This window comes from Rhinolophus ferrumequinum, chromosome 2 (genome assembly GCF_004115265.2).
Source record: "Rhinolophus ferrumequinum isolate MPI-CBG mRhiFer1 chromosome 2, mRhiFer1_v1.p, whole genome shotgun sequence".
NCBI lineage: Eukaryota > Metazoa > Chordata > Mammalia > Chiroptera > Rhinolophidae > Rhinolophus > Rhinolophus ferrumequinum.
The window spans coordinates 73,369,119-73,385,900 of record NC_046285.1 but is presented as its reverse complement, the minus strand read 5'-3'; the positions used below and the strand labels follow the sequence as shown (position 1 = coordinate 73,385,900).

General features: G+C 32.9%; 1 protein-coding gene across 1 annotated transcript in view; it reads left to right on the top strand.

Moving 5' to 3' along the window:
- Positions 1 to 16,782, top strand: part of LOC117036907 (EGF-like and EMI domain-containing protein 1) — a 567,893-nt gene that overhangs the window by 341,106 nt on the left and 210,005 nt on the right. The window lies entirely within an intron of this gene.

Here is a 16,782-nt window from a genome sequence, read left to right as displayed (position 1 = left end):
AAAAATGCAAAGGAAAAGTTTGCTTGGAGAAAAGGATTTGTGAGTAATCAGTACAAAGCAGAAATCTCTTGCTGGGAAAAATGTGGGCAAGCCAAGGTTTTTGTTTTTGTGTGTGTGTGTGTGTGTGTGTGTGTGTGTGTGTGTGTGTGTGGTTTTTTTGTTCTAGTTTTTCTCTGTACTGCCTAGGTGACCTCTTCTTCTCATCCATCACTTAATCAGAAAATCAAAAGACAGCATGCTTCAAGACAGACTCTGGTTTAAGATAAACCCTGTGACCTCTTAACAGGTTACTACATCTTCTGTTGGAGTTCAGCTGACCAAATGACTTCTCATATGTTGGGATTTATTCATGAACCCGCAAAACTGTGTCTAATGTCACAGAACCTGAGGGCACCAGTCCTGCTCATGGCCTCATCTTTAAGTGCAACTGTCATATTTGTTTCTCTTCCAAAACCCAAATGAGAGACCATATCTTTAAAATCAAATATTTCACATAAAACAGGGCCTATTTTTCCCTATGAGCATATGTGTATTATCCATTAATCCTCATGAGCTAAAGATTTTCTGAAAATACCACACTAATAAGATAATAGTACTGAGTATTTTGTTGAAAAAGAAATGGGTTTTCTGTGGGGTGTAGGGAGGGGCTGGAAAATGAACAAGAAAAAAAGGATCTTCATGAATTAAATGGTTTAAAGATAAAACATGTAAAATAAGGACACTTTTATTTCTATTGTATTTTCTGAGGACAGTTCTGCCTGCAAATCCACAAAATGGTATAAATACAAATACATCACATTTTCCTGTTGTGATTAAATTTCACTAATTACACAACCGCACTCCATATGTGGGACCAATGTATCACCTCTTTTTTTTTTCTTTTGTAATCATTGTTATATCCGTGCTCTATAATCAACGTTCATCACAGCTAATTAGAGTTTCTTCATCTGTTGTTTCTGAAATGTGACATTCCTAGAGTTCAACTGCAAAATCTTTTTTAAACATCTCTGGGCTCTGGAGGGAAAAAAAAAAAATCTAGGGCTGTATTATTCACAAATGACTTTTTGAAATTTGTACTATGATTTTCTTTTGTTATTGAATTTAAATAATTACTCTTGGGGCAGGAAACCAAGTCCTGCTTAGATTTTGTAGGACTCTCCAATAATTTACAGGTACATTCATGTTGCTTAAAGGAGCTGGCAGTTATCCTTATTGCTAAAGATTTTGTACGTTTTGATATAATACTCAAGGACAGATCTTTTTGTTGTATTAGATTGACATCAATGTTGATTTCTAAAAGGAATAGAGTGCCACAGATTTACATCATTTACAGGTTCAAAGTTTAAGTTATTCTCAAATGCAGTTTTCTTTCAGTAAATGTTTTTAATTATGCGCACTTTCAATGCTAAATTACAGTGATAGGAAAGCTAGTTATATCTTAGCTAGTCTATTACAACAAATTTAATCTACTTTCAAGATGTTAATTTGAGGAAAAAGCTTTCCATTCACTGCTCTGTGTTCTCATCTGAAAATCCCACCATCTCCTGCAACCCCTTATTAAGGCAATTGCAACGTTTAAAGCTTTGACAGAAGAGTAAAATGGAAGTCAGACATTCATTATCCATGCATCTGCATTTTCTTTATTTTGTGTTGTTCTACCTTGTTTTCACCATCTTCCTTAATCTACATTTTCATTGCTGCTTTTTGTGCCTGTACTTTGGACTGAGTCATTCCTAATAAAACTACCTGTGGTACTTAGCAACAATTTTTTTTCCTGGTCCCAAGAAGTTCATGGCACACTGGAGGACCTGGGCCCATGATTATATAATTACGATAAAATCTAGAAAGATGCATCAGAAAACAGAGCACTTCAAAGCCAAGCTCAGCTTAAGCAGAGAATAAAAAACCAGTGAGAATGCTAGAAAGGGCTCCACAGCAGAGGTGATATTTGTGCTGAGACTTGAAGATATTAATAATATTTAAATACTTTAAGTTAAAAAGTAAAATTTATGGAATGACATTCTCTGCGCTAAGCACTGTCATAAGCACATAAACTACATTAACTCCTTTAAATCTCAAGAACCCTATGAAGTGCCATGTATTATATCCATTTTCTAGGTAAGGAAACTGAAGCACAGAAAAGTTAGCTGACCTGACCAAGGTCACTGTGGCAGATTTTATTTTCCAAACATCCAAAGCCATATCTCCCTTTGCCCAGGTTCTTCTCAACCCTTGCCATTCCCACAAGATGGGAAGTCTATAGCCTCTGCTTGAATCTGGATGGGTCTGCAATTGGCATGAAACCAACATATTGCGACAGAGAGTGACACAGAGTGACTTTCAAAGCTAGGTCAGGAAAGAAGATACAACATCTACCTTGATGATCAGAATACCTCTGCTGGAGTCCTGAGCGGTCAGCTGCCAGTCCAACTGCCCTGGGGCCATTGTGCTTTGAGGAAGCCCAAACTAGTCCAAGTGAGAGACCACCTGGTGAAGCTTGAGACTACAAGGAGAGAGAGAGAGAGAGAGAGAGAGAGAGAAGCTAGCCAGGCCCCAGCAGGTCCATTCCCCCTTCTGCCCTTCTGCCTTCAGTCACATTATCTAACTACAACCCCATGAGAAATTTGGAGCCAGCACTGCCTAGCCAAGCCTGTCCCAAATTCCTGATTCACTGTAACTCAGACAACAAAATAATTGTTGTTGTTTTTAAGCTACCAAATTTGGGGGTAATTCGTTACATGGCAACCTAGTCACACCGCTAATAAGTAGTAGGGCCAGAATTTGAACCCACTGTTATTCCAGAGCAATTCTTAACCTCATACCAGAAAATAAATTAATGGACATTCCTTCAGGTTTAAGTAAAACCCTCATGTTACGTGAATGTGTTGCAAAAATGTCTCCTTCAAATCAATATTCCAAGGGACAGGAAATGGTTTTTCATAGTGAGCTGTTTCTTTTATGGTTGAAAATTAAATGAAGGAAGAATAAGAGAATGTTTAATGGGATCATAAACACATCAACTGTCATAATTATAAAAGCTGACTGTCTTAATGAGTGGGTAGATATATTTTGCATCCTCTGAGTAATGACTTTAAACCCTGTTAAAATGACATGGCTGTTTAAATAGAGGGGAAAGACAGTGAATTTTTTTAATGAGGCAGTAATTTCTGAATAGTCAGCTTAGAGTGTGAAGACTGAAACTACATTGGAACCCAGAAAGGTTGGATTTTAGTGAGTGTGAACTCCAATCTTCCCTTTAGTTAATTTAAAGTAACTTGTCAAATTGCATTTCCCACACTAGCTAGTAAGTTACTTAGCATGGGATTGAAGGTGTATCTTTAAAACAAAATAATAAATAATAGGTGTGATCCCTGGATTCTCTGGGTCCACTATAAAAAAGGCATTCAATAAATATTTACTAAGTGAAGGAATGACTACACAACAGTGTTGTTAACTATTATTCGTCCCCAAGTGTACGTTAGCTCTCCAGAATTCATTCATCTTTATTGAAACTTTGTACTCTCTGACCAGCCTCTCCTCATTTCCTACCCACCTCTGCCTCTAGCAACCAAACATCATTCTACTTTCTGCTTCTGTGAGTCTGATTATTTTCATTTCCACATAAAAATGAGATTATGCAATATTTGTCTTTCCATGTCTGGCTTATTTCACTTAGAGTAATGCTCTCCACATACATCCATGTTATTGCATATGGCAGGGTTTCCTTCCTTAATATTCCATTGTGTATACTACCTTTTCTTTATCCATCTGTCCGTAATGAGCATTTAGGTTGCTTCCAAGTCTTGGTTATTGTGAATACTCCTGCAATGAATATGGGAGTTCTTGTATCTTTTTGAGATCCAGATTTCATTTCCTTTGACTATATACCCAGACGTGGAATTGCTGGATCATATAGTAGTTTTATTTTTAATTTTTTTGAAGATGCTCTTATTGTTTTACATAATAGCTGTACCAGTTTACATTCCCCTGCAACAGTGTACAAGGGTTCAGTTTTCTCCAATCCTCGCCAACACTTATTTTCTTACCTTTTTGATAATTGTCATTCTAACAAGTTTGAGGTGATATCTCATTGTGGTTTTGATTTGCGTTTTCTTGATGACTGGTGATGTTGAACAGCTTTTCATGTACCTATTGACAATTTGTGGGTCTTCTTTTGAGAAATGTCTATTTAAGTCCTCTGCTCAATTTTTAATTGAGTTATTATTATTTTTGCTGTTGAGTTTTTATATATTAAATCTCCTCAAAACACACACATACACACACACATATACACACATGCACACACATTGGTACCTATGGGGAGATGATGGGTTGAACATATTTACCTTGATGATGATGATCTTTGTACAATGTATACATATATAACATCAATGTATACACAATTGTTAAATATACACAATTGCTATATGTCAAAACATTTCAGTAAAGTTGTTTAAAACAGGAATAAATATAATCTCTTAGAGTCTCAATTTTCTTATTTTGAAATGTAGACCAACATTTGAATTTGCAATCGAGAAATTATCTGCACTTGTCATACCTTGAACCGAGAAATTTTCTAGGTCATGGAGGGGCCTGCACTTCATAAATAAATGAATAGCTACATTTAAAATTTATCTTCTTGACACGTTGGCGGATAGATCAATGTTATGTGTAAAACAAACACTGTTAGCTCTTAATGTGACATCTGTTCCTACTATTGTCCTGTAATGATGCATGAATGAAAGAGGATTTGAGAATTCAGCTAAAAGATTTAGGATATCTCATTTTACTTTAGGCTACAAAAGCTCATGTAATTTCTTAATACTCTTCTGGAATAGAAGTTTCTCAACCATGGCTACCTCAATTCAAAAAGTTAAATTCTACCACTATTAATGATAGTGCCTAGTCTACCTCCCTGTTTTGTGAAGTTCAAATGTAACTCTGAATGTAAGAATATGATGCAAATATGTGAAACGATGTATGACTGGTAATTATAACTGTTAATTATGACTAACTTGTGTTGTTGATAACTTAAAGGAAATATAGACCAAAAGAACAAATCAATTTTTATTAGTTGTGTTGTAGACTGGTCTGTGAGTATTTGCCTTCATGAACAAGAACTAATAATTCAGTAATACTGTATAATCTGCAAACTTACAACCTTCCTCCATATCATACAATGCAGCTATTTTTTGCAGCTACTTGATAAAAATAATATAAAAATTGCATAGAGAATTTGAATTCAAAGTAATTGCACTTAGAAGGTTACCTTGCTATGAATTGAAGAGAGAGAGGGAGAGGGAGAAATTTCTTTTGTAACTGACATTTTGGAAATAATGATAATAGTAATAATAGGTCATCCTTATTATGTGACTACGTGGCTCCATTTATTTTATATGTAATAAGTCAGTTGATCTTCACAACAAACTGATGGGGCAAGTACTATTGCTATTACAATCATTTTACAGATGAGGAAACTGAACATAAAGAAGATAAGTGACTTATCCAACTAAGCAAAGGATCTAATATTCACTTTCATCCTAAACACCATAGTCTTGACCATATCACCATAGTTAGTATGCGATTATTAGTTTAAGTTGAAAATTTCAGTTAAAATTAACTTTGTAAATACCCTCAAGATATTCTAAATAAATATAGTAAGAAAGAAATAATTTTGCAGTTGCTATTTAACTTCACTGATTTATTGCAAATTTAGTAAGCTATGGCATATGCTTAAAGTCAGCATAACTTTAGTTTCAATATTTTTGTTCCCTTTTGAAAAATTCTTAAAAAATAAATGTATCTCTAGAAATGCAGCCTGCACTAAATGAATGTGCTGTAATATAATGGCTCTTTTTTCAATGGTCTGGTTTCACTTATTTAAAGTACCTATTGTTTAATGTAAGATTTTTTCTATCAAAATGTAACTTGTTTTTCCCATAATCCCCTTTGGTAGATGAATTTATGCTGAATCTTATGAAAAATGCATTTACTGGAAATGTAAAAGAAAAAATAAAGCATTCATATTTAGTCCCTGAAAGTGCATTTATGTTGGGATTTAAAATTTACAAGTCATTTTTATAGGTATTAGCATAGTTACACTTCTCAATATTTTTATGAAGTATCATTATATCCCCTTGCAAATGAATAAGAGGCTCCGAAATGTAAACTGAATTGCACAGTATCTCACAGAAATGGTGGAGCAAGGATTCAAACCTAGATCCTCAGAGCCTGAAGTTCAATACTCTATGGCCTTACAGTTGTGGATCATCGCTTCCTTTTTGTACAGTGGCCACGTAAACAATGGCATCATTGGTTTGCAAGGAACAACCTCCTCTGACACTTTCTCCAGTAGTCTTAACACATTTCCACATCCCTCCTTTCTTTATTTCCACCACCAATAATGAATAGTATAAAGAGAAACTTGGTTGTTACTCAGTAGACTCATGAGGGTCAAGAATTTTGTTTGGAGACTCTCAGTATGTTCCCTAGTGACTAGGAATAGAACAAGTTGCTCAAGCCAAGAAATGGAACATTTTAAAGAGAATCCTAGAATTAAAACCATGTATAGAAGTTACTCCATTGGCATTATCTAAATTATTCAGAATAGATATATTGCTAGTATACTTCATGTGTAATTCTGTAATCTCAAAATGAGGTCATAAAGACCCAAAACAGTATTTAAATACATTTTCTAGTTATATTTTGGGCAGGTATGACTTTCCTAGAGATTTTAATTAATGCCATATCTTACCTTATCCTTAGAGAATTCCATTAAGCCTGGTACCTAAAGAGAAATCAACTGATTTGTTGGAAAAGCTAATTGCAATTACAAGCTTAGGTCATCACTTCATGAAGCCTATTGATTTGAAAATTATTACAATACATAAGAGGTCTGTGCATTTTGGGGGGTAATTCTTACAAAGCAAACACACCATCTTTTTAACACAAAAGCACACAAGCTAAATTAGGCCAAATACATTCGGTTTAGAGAAAGAAGTGAGTAAAATTGAAATACTTCTAATTTTGCCTCTTTACTGTGCATTGTGGGCACCTCTGTTCAGTATTTGCAATGTTCCTGAGAACAGTAGAAGCTATTACTAAAACTGTATAAATACAGACTAAATGGACCACATGATTTTAGAAGGGAGGCATACTTTAGGAAAATGAACAAATATAAGGAGCCCAAATTCACAAATTTTGTTTAAAAATAGAAACTTATAGCTTATTTGTACAGCTAATTTAACAGATGTTTCATATGTTTGCAGTTCTGTTGTATTCATCCTACAAGCGGAAATGCAACACTGCTCTTGCAAACATCGTATTAAATTCCTGAAGAGATTGCAGTCTGTCATTACAGATGGATTGATAGCCTTGATGATATCATTGAACTTTTGTCATGCCTAACCTGAAAGACTTGCTATATGTCAGAGAATTTTTGTCATTCATCTTGCTTTTGAAAGGCCAAATTTATTTGCAACCTTGAATGACATTGGACACATGAAACAGCCTGAAATCTATCATGCAGTGAGTATCTTATAAAACTGCAATTTAAAACCCTAAGTATTGACTTGGTTTTCAGAACTATCTTCAAAGCCAATGACTTTCATTTTTTTTTTTTTTTTTTACTTATAAACACTGGTTTTCAATTGGTAACAACAATCTTATATTTTCATTTATTTTTTTCTGAGTACACAAGGCCACCAAATGTCTGCCATGCTTTCTTTACTTTTTAAAGAAAACTAGACAGCAGCAGAAGTGTAACTGCATGTTTATATATTATATATATATCAATGTCAATATGTAACTGATCAGTGAACAAGCACTAGGAATGAAGTCTATCCCTTGGTTCAATTATTCAACCAATTTTTAAAAAAATTCAAATTGTATATAAATACAGCAGGGTTGCATGAAAATAGTGCTATTAGAGGAAAAGCAAAATCATTTTTGAGCTTTCTGTGTTGTACAGGAAGAAATGTGGTATATGCTACTATAAATTTATAATTCCATCCATATAAAAACTGAATTCACTTTCAATACAAAGTAAACAAGAAAGCAATCGAATATCTTCTATGAACCAGGTTTGAATTCTCAAGTATGTAATAATAGTAGCTAATGTTTAATAATAATAATAATAATAGCTACTATTTACAGAATTTACTTCATGCTAGAAACTGTGCGAAGTATTTTAAATGTATCATATAATTTGATTCTCACATCAGCCTTATAAAGTAGTTACAGCGAGACCTCAGTACGTGGTGTGTATGTTCTGCAACTTTAAGTGGAATCCTGTGTAATGAAACCAGTTTTACCATAGGCTAATTGATATAAATAAGAGTTAAGTTCCTGTGCCATTCCATCACATTATAACAAAACAACATTGAATAAAATGACGTTATTTAAGGACCTGCTATGCTTTCTTTCTTTATCCATACTATACAGATGATAAAATTAAAAACTATTGAGTTAGCAATAGTCATTTCATAAAATGCTCATTGGTGTCCTGGCAGATGCAGACTTACGCCAGATAAGAGCCATTCCATTTAGAATTGTTGCCTGCCTCGGGAAGTCATCTGCCTGTTATGTTTGGTGGCCCTTAAAGGGTTTTTTCTTTAGACCTGGGGGGAGTTTCTTGGTATATACAGTTTCACATCCTTTCCTTTCATCAATCTTCAGTAAATAAACATGGGTCAGATTTTCATGAGAGTACATGGTCTCTTATATACCTTATATACCTTCCACTGAGAGTATTCTAGAACGCTGTCCTTATTGTTGAATGTGAAGATTTCTTCAGAGCTCAAAAACATTCACATGCATTGCTGCTTTCTCAAGGATGGAGCAGCCAACTGAAGGCAATGGACTAAACTGAATGCCAACATTTTTATATCATTTTATATCAGGCTTTAAGCTATTTACAATGCAACTTAAAAAGCAAAATCTTTAAGACCATTCATTTAAAAAAAGTATACTGTGTTTTCCAAAATTCAAGTTAATACACTAAAAGTGATGTAATTGTACATGATGGCAGAGACTAAGTAGAAAGGAAAGGGAGGCAGTAGGAACCTTTTGGCCTGAACTTTTAAAAAACCTTTACATTTACTTTGCTATTTTTTTTCAAAGTATGCTCATATAAAAAAAGTTGTGAAACAGGCAAATGCAGAGCAACAAAAAAAACCATACATAATCACTTCATTCAAAGATTGGCACTTTTAGCATATTTGAGTATGTCCTTGAATTTCTTTTCTAATAAGTTATATTGATAGATAAGTAAATACATATGGGGTTACAATTATATATGTTTATGTAAGTATATACACCCTTAATATGTTATTTACAGAGATAAATAAATACAGAGTTAAATAAATATTGTCCTGGAATGTGGATGTTGTATAGTGGGTTTTTTCTTTGGATGTATTATAATTTACTTAAAATTCTACTCTTTGATTGTTTTTATGTTTCTCTCTCTGGTGTTAAAACTTACATAAATCCTTAGGGACACTTGTGATTATCTCCTTAGGATATATTCTTGAAAGTAGAATCTCTGGGTAGAAAAGCATATACATATTCTAACTCTTGAATCACAGAAACTATTTCCCAGTTTGTGCTCTTACTAGTAAAGTACAGTACATCCCTTTCGCCACACCCTTACAACCTCTGTACACATTAGCATTGATTTGAAACTTTGTAAATCTGATAGAGAGTGAATAGTGTTAATTTTATTTTAGTTTTAATTTCTTTGTCAGATTCAACAATATTTGACATTTATTGAACATTTGTATTTCCGATTTTTTTTTCAATTTCATTTCTTCAGACCAAATTTCTGTTTGGGAGAGTTCATTTTTTCCTTTTGATTTATTAACTTTTTATATATTGACGATTTCTACCTTTTGCTTTATGTACATCAATGCTATTTTCTTCAGTTCTTATTTGTCTTTTAATTTTGCTCATTCCAGATGGGAGATTTGAAAGTTTATGTGGGAAAATCTATCAGCCTTTTCTTTTATGCTTTTTCCTACTGGTTTATTTTAGCTTTGAAAATATAAAGCATATTTGTAAAATATCTTACCCTATTTTGTATGCTACTAAATTTCTTCCTGAACAGAAGAAAGAGATTTTGTATTTTTATTGTCATTTTTATGCCCTAATCATTTTGACCAGCAAAACATCTGATGGTCTTTTATTTCTTAACTCTTGTCAATGTGTAAGTCCCATCTTACATTTTGATTATGAGTTTTATGAAGGGCCAAATTTAGTTTGACATTTGCTAATAATGTGCATAATAATTAGGTTTAAGATCAATAGACATATGTGGAAGGGGATTCTTACACATTATTTTAGTATTTCAGAATCAAAACTGCATATCTTTATTGGCAGTTTTCTCTCATATTATCTCGTAGATATACACTTATTCACATTCTTTAGGAACAAAATGCCTTGCCGACAACACCTCCATCCCCAGATGTAACAACAGTCCAGAGAAGGGATTTTCCAGTGTTTTTAGTAGTGAAAGCCACCATGTCTCTCAAACACATTTTAAGGTGAGGGCTGCCCAATGTGTAAAATAGATTAAAGCAATTGTTCTCTTACAGAGTTAGAGGTGATCTACTAGGGTGCTTCTCCTCCTCATCTTTCTCTCCATCCCTATCAAGGCCTGCCCTAGAAAAGCTCTGTAAATCCTTGAGGATAGGAAGCCCAGTCTTTCAGACCAGGAAGAATACAGTCTGATGTCTTCAGAGCTAGCCAAATAAAATAAATGTGTGAGGTTGCTCAGTGAGAAGGAATAGGTTGTGGGAAAGACTGTGGTGAACTGGAAAACATGTAGAAATTATGCGTTTAGTCCAAAATCATAAATAAATTTCCAAAACCCTGTTCAGGACTACAGAAGCCACACATTCCTTTTGTTTTAAAAATTATATTTTTATTTCAGGTAAAACCAGGGAAAGGCAATTTGACTGGGCCATGTTGATTTAGCTTTCCATTAAAGTTATTTTGCCATAATATATAGTTACATTACGTCTTACCTTTTAGTGCAGGTCAATATTAATCAAACATTTTAATCAAAAAAACCCAAAATTTTTGCATTTTTTTGAGAAACCTCTGTTGAATGCTTTGTTATTGTTTTATCCAATGACCCTTATATTTAAAACTCATATAACAGATTTCCATAAGAATTTAATGCCAGCAGAAACCCGTTCCTCCTGAAAAACAAATATTTTCCAATGAACAGTCACTGAAAATTATGTGAATCATTGTTTTATTTTCTTTCTTTTGCTACCTATCAAAAATATCTACTTTTTAAAATAATGATGGTACAAGTAATATCACAATAAAACTAAAAATTTAAAAGACATAATTCCTCCAGTGTTATATGTCAAATTATGTAATTTTTAATCTTTTCTTGATTTCTCCATAAGAATATATGGCTTTTATAGTTGTAACTAAAACACTAAAACAATTGATGATCTATTTCAACATAACGGTTTTCCATGTTGTTTTATAGCCACCCCAATTATAACTTGTAATGCATAAGCATAATTTTGTTTGAGCTTATCAGTTCATTATGAATTCTGCATGATATTTTATATGAAAAGGTGTGTAACTGTCAGATTCTCTTGGAACAATTTTTGGATTAATTCTATAGGGTGGAATTACAACTCTTGATACCTGACCTATTCCAACATATCTGCTCTTTTTCAGCAAACAAAGCTTAGAGAATAATATCCAAACTTATATGTAAATTTGTACTCCAAAACTCCTAAGGAAGCCAATCTTCACTGTTCTTCCTCTCTGTGATATCTTATAGCACAAAGCTCACGACCCATTTATAGAGTCTTGTATTCTCTCAATCATTTCATGTTTATTAGTCATAATTTTCTGCCTTGTTGACTGAATCAAATTATTAAGAAAAATGAATAAGTGCATAATGCCTCAATTAATAGGGTTTTCTTTGGGCTAATGTGAGGGAAATGAAGGAGAATCAAGATATAGAGTGAGTAGGTGTTCTTTTATTGACTGTGATGGTCTACATAGTGAGGGACCAATTCTCTTCCTGAGAACAACTAGAAAAGTTGCATGTAATATAAAAATCACTGATCTGAAGACATCAGAGAATAGCATGGCAGCCATAAAAATCAACGAGATGAGTTTCCTCCTCAAGGGATTGATTCATAAGTAACATAATGAGACTGGCTGAAAAGGTAAGAAGAAAGTAGGGAGAAAAAGGCATACTAGGCTGCAGAGATACAAATTGAAATTCAGAGCTATCATAGAAGCCAAATGTTGAGTGATCAAGATACTGGAGACAAGTATACCAGAGTCTGATAAGAGACAGAAACCACAGCAAGGATTTGATCAGGAAAAAAAGTACTATAAAGATTATTAATTAGAAACTGAAGCTAAAGTTCTAAGAGGGTTTAAAAACTAAGGAAGTCTGGATAAAGTATGGACATTAGTTAATAATAATGTATCAATATCGTCTCATTAATTATGACAAATGTACCATATTAAGATATTTATAATAGCAGATTATGGAATATATGGCATATATGGGAACTCTGTACTATCTTGGTAAATCTTTTTTGTAAATCTAAGACTGTTCTACATTTTTTAGAGTTTAAAAATTAAGGTAAAAGAATGTCATTTCCTGACAAAATCTGAAATAAAGAATAGTTGCCAACAGATCCATATCAAAAGAAATACTAAGAGTAGTTTTTAGGCAGAGGGAATATTATTCCAGAAAAAAGCACAGAAATTCAGGAAGCAATAATGAATAATGAAAAGGTAAATATGTGGACAAACCTACGCTAATATTCACTGACTGTATGAAATAATAACAATGAAGTCATTTTGGGTCCAAATATCTGAAATTAAAATACATGATAATAATATAAAAATTAGGAAAAGCATAAAAGGAGTTAAAGTATTGTTTCTACCATTGTCAGGGAAGTGATTAAAGTACTAATTTCTATTAGACTTTAATAATAGATGTTGCAATATCTAGAATAACCACTAAACGAAGAATAAAAGAATGTACAACTGACAGTCTAATAAAGAGTGAAAATGGAACACTAAAAATAGTAAATTTAAAAGGCTATAAGAGTGGAGAATAAAAATGAAATATGTGAAACTTTAGAAAAATAATAAAATGGTAAATTTTGTCCAAATATGTCAGTAATTACATTAAAAATCAATGATGTAATAACAAGTTTAAAAATTCTTAAGTATAAGAAAAACATGATTAACAAACTTGAACTAATTAAATATACATCTTTATATACATTTGAAATACATACATTATATGTGTATACACATAATATACAGAGGGTGCCAAAAAATGTATACACATTTTAGGAAAGAAAAAAACTGTATTAAAATTGTAATACTCAATATATAGCAATAACAAAGGATGAATACAATTCACATTTGACTTCTGAAGTTACAAGAGGTACTCAAAGTGGTTACCATCAGTGTCATTTTAATACAGTTTTTTCCTTTCTTAAAATGTGTATACACTTTTTTTGGCACACTTTGTATATGTGCATACATACATACAGAAAACATAGCACCTGATAATTGCAGAATATATTTTATGTTCTGTAAATATAGAATTTTTTAGAACCAAAATTGACCATGCACTGGAATATAAAGCAAGTCCAAAAAATTTTTGAAGAATTGAAGTCACACAGAGTATATTCTCTGTTCACAGAGCAATTAATCTAGCATTTCATAGTAACAAGATGATTGGAAGTTCCTCAAATGTTTGGAATATCCCCAAAATATATCTCAAAATAACCCAAAGAAGAAATGATAATATATATTAGGAAGTATTTTTAATTGAATGATAAATTGTAACAGCAAAACCTATGGGATGCAGCTGATACTTTATTTTTAGGAAAATGTATACCCTTAAATGAACATATTAGTATGACATGCTCTCTCTAAGAAGGCTGTCGTCACTTTCTGTATTCCCTGGACAGCAATTCCCACACTGCAGTTGAGGGATGGAATTCCTCTACCTCATGGAATCTCAGCTCGCCTCTGACTGCTTTAACCAATAGATATATAAGAAGTACTGTTGTGTGACTTCCAAGGTTAGATCATAAGAAGCTTTGCAGCTTCTGTTTGGATCTCTTAGAATCATCTCTCTGAGGAATGATAGCCACCATGTAAAATATATGAGAACACCAAACAATGAGAAAATCAAAGTTAGGCTTGTGGAGAGAGGAAGATGCCCCACCAGCCCCCACAGATGTTCCAATCATCTCAGCCCAAACCCCATCATGTGAGTAAAAAATCCTGTATGCAAGTCTAACCCCAGCTGCCATCTGACTACTATATGTGGAACCCCAAATGAGAACCACCCAACTGAGGCTTTCAATCCTCAGAAATGTGAAAGATAATAATAAATTGCCTTTTTAAGCATTAGTTGGGGGGGGGTTACATATTTATAGAAAACCAGACATCTTTTGAAAGAAGCAAGGCTAAAATTTAATGATCCAAATTTCTATCTCAAGATCTTAGAAACAGAGCAGTGAAAGGAATTCAAAGAAAACAGAAGGAAGGCAATGGTAAAGATCACAGTGCTAAATTAATGAAATGGAAAAATGAGGAATACTGAAAAATCAACAGCCAAAAGCTTGTTCTTGAAAAAGATGAAGATGGTAGATGGATAGATTATAGATAGATAGATAGATAGATAGATAGATAGATAGATAGATAGATAAATAGATGCCTACCAAAGATGATTAACAAACATTCAAAATAAAAATAAAAGAGAGAGAAGGCACACATTATTTATTTAAGGAATAAGAAAAGGGAATAAAAATTGGACAGATATTTAAAAAGATAGTATGAAAATATTATGAACAATTTAGCAACACATTTGAACATTTATATGAAATGGACAAAGTCTTGAAATATATATTTCATCTACATGTTTAAATGAAAATCTGAATATACTATAGCTGTTAAAGAAAATGAATCTGTAATTAAAAGCCTACACATGCGCGCGCGCACACACACACACACACACACACACACACACACACACACACACACACACACACACAGGAAATCTCTGGCCCAAATGGCATCACAAATGAACATTTAAGTAAGAAATGAAAACAAGCTCAGATTTTTTGAGATTTTTTAAAGAGCAAAAATTTCCCTACTTGTTTTACGCATCCAGTATGACCTGGATGCAAAAATTTAACAATAATATTACAAGAAAGAAAAGGTACAGACAAATTTCTCTTAAGAATATAGTCACAAAAATTGCAAACAAAATACTGGCTGACTAAATTCAGGAACATATACAAATGGTTGTGTATCATGACAGGGTTTCTTGCAGGGATGAAAACAAAAAAAAGCAATCAATGTTATTTATCACATTAACAAAATTAACAAGAAGACTGTATAATTAGCTCTATAGATTCAGAAAAGTGAGTAAATAAAATGTTATCACATATTTATGATACAGATGCTTAAGAAACTGGGAATAGAAAGCAATGTTCTTAATCTGATGAAACTAGTTTATTTTTTAAAAGAAAACATATGGTGCACATCATACCTACAGTGAAATGTTAAACACTATCCATTCAAGTTTAGAAGCAAGAAAAAGATGATCATTGCCTCCACTTCTGTTATTATTCTACTTGACCCACTGTAAAAGAACGAGTATTTTAAGAATTAAACAACTGGACAAAATATTTGAACAAGTACTTCAACAAGATGTTATCCAAATGGCCAGTAACATGAAAATGTGCTTAACTAATCATCAGGAAAATGCAATTAAAATCACAATGTGATATTGTTATATACTCTTCAGAAGAGCAAAACTGAAACAAACCAAATAAAACAGAATATCCCAAATGTTGGATGACTAGCATCTGGTCTGTAATACACCGCTGGTGGGAGTATAAATTAGAATAACCTTTGTAGAAGATTATTTGACTATAAATACTAATGCAAAACATATCATACCTTGACCCAGCCATTTTAGTCCTAGGTACTATCCAGCAGAAATGCATGTGTAAGCTCATTGAAGATATGTATGAGAGTGTTCAAAGCAACATTTTTATAATAACCAAAAATAAGAAAATAGCAAAATTCCCATCAGTTGTAAAATAGATAAATATTTTCATAGATTCATAGAATTGAATAGTATATGGGAATAAGAATGAACACACTACAAGTATATTTGCAACAGCATGGATTTAGCTCATAAGCAGAATGCTGAATGAAAAAAGCCAGATCAAAAAAAAAAATGCAAAGTAAGGTTCTACTTATATATACAGAGGGTGCTAAAAATAATGTGTACACATTTTAAGAAAGGAAAACTATCGAAATTGTAATACTCAATATATATCAATAACAAAAGATGAATACAAGTCAAGTTTGACTTCTGCAATTACAAGAGGTGCTCAAAGTGGTTACCATCAGTATCCAGACACTTCTGATTACAGCAAACTACTGCTTGAGCAACGTTGACCAAAGTGTCCACTTCTATACATTTTTTTTTTTTGCACTCCGGTAGTTCAAAAAGACAAACTAAGCTGTAGTAATTAAATACCCAGAAAGTTGTTGCCTTCAGCTACATGGGGCTCCTTGTGTACTAGTAATGTTCTTTTTATTGTGGCTGCGATGGTATAGTCTGTATCTCTCATATGTAGTTTCATCAAATTGTATACTTAAGATCTGTATAATTTTCAGGATGTATGACACACTTCAGTGAAAAGTTCACTGAAAACAAACAAAAGCAGTCTCAACAGCTGCATGTCAGGC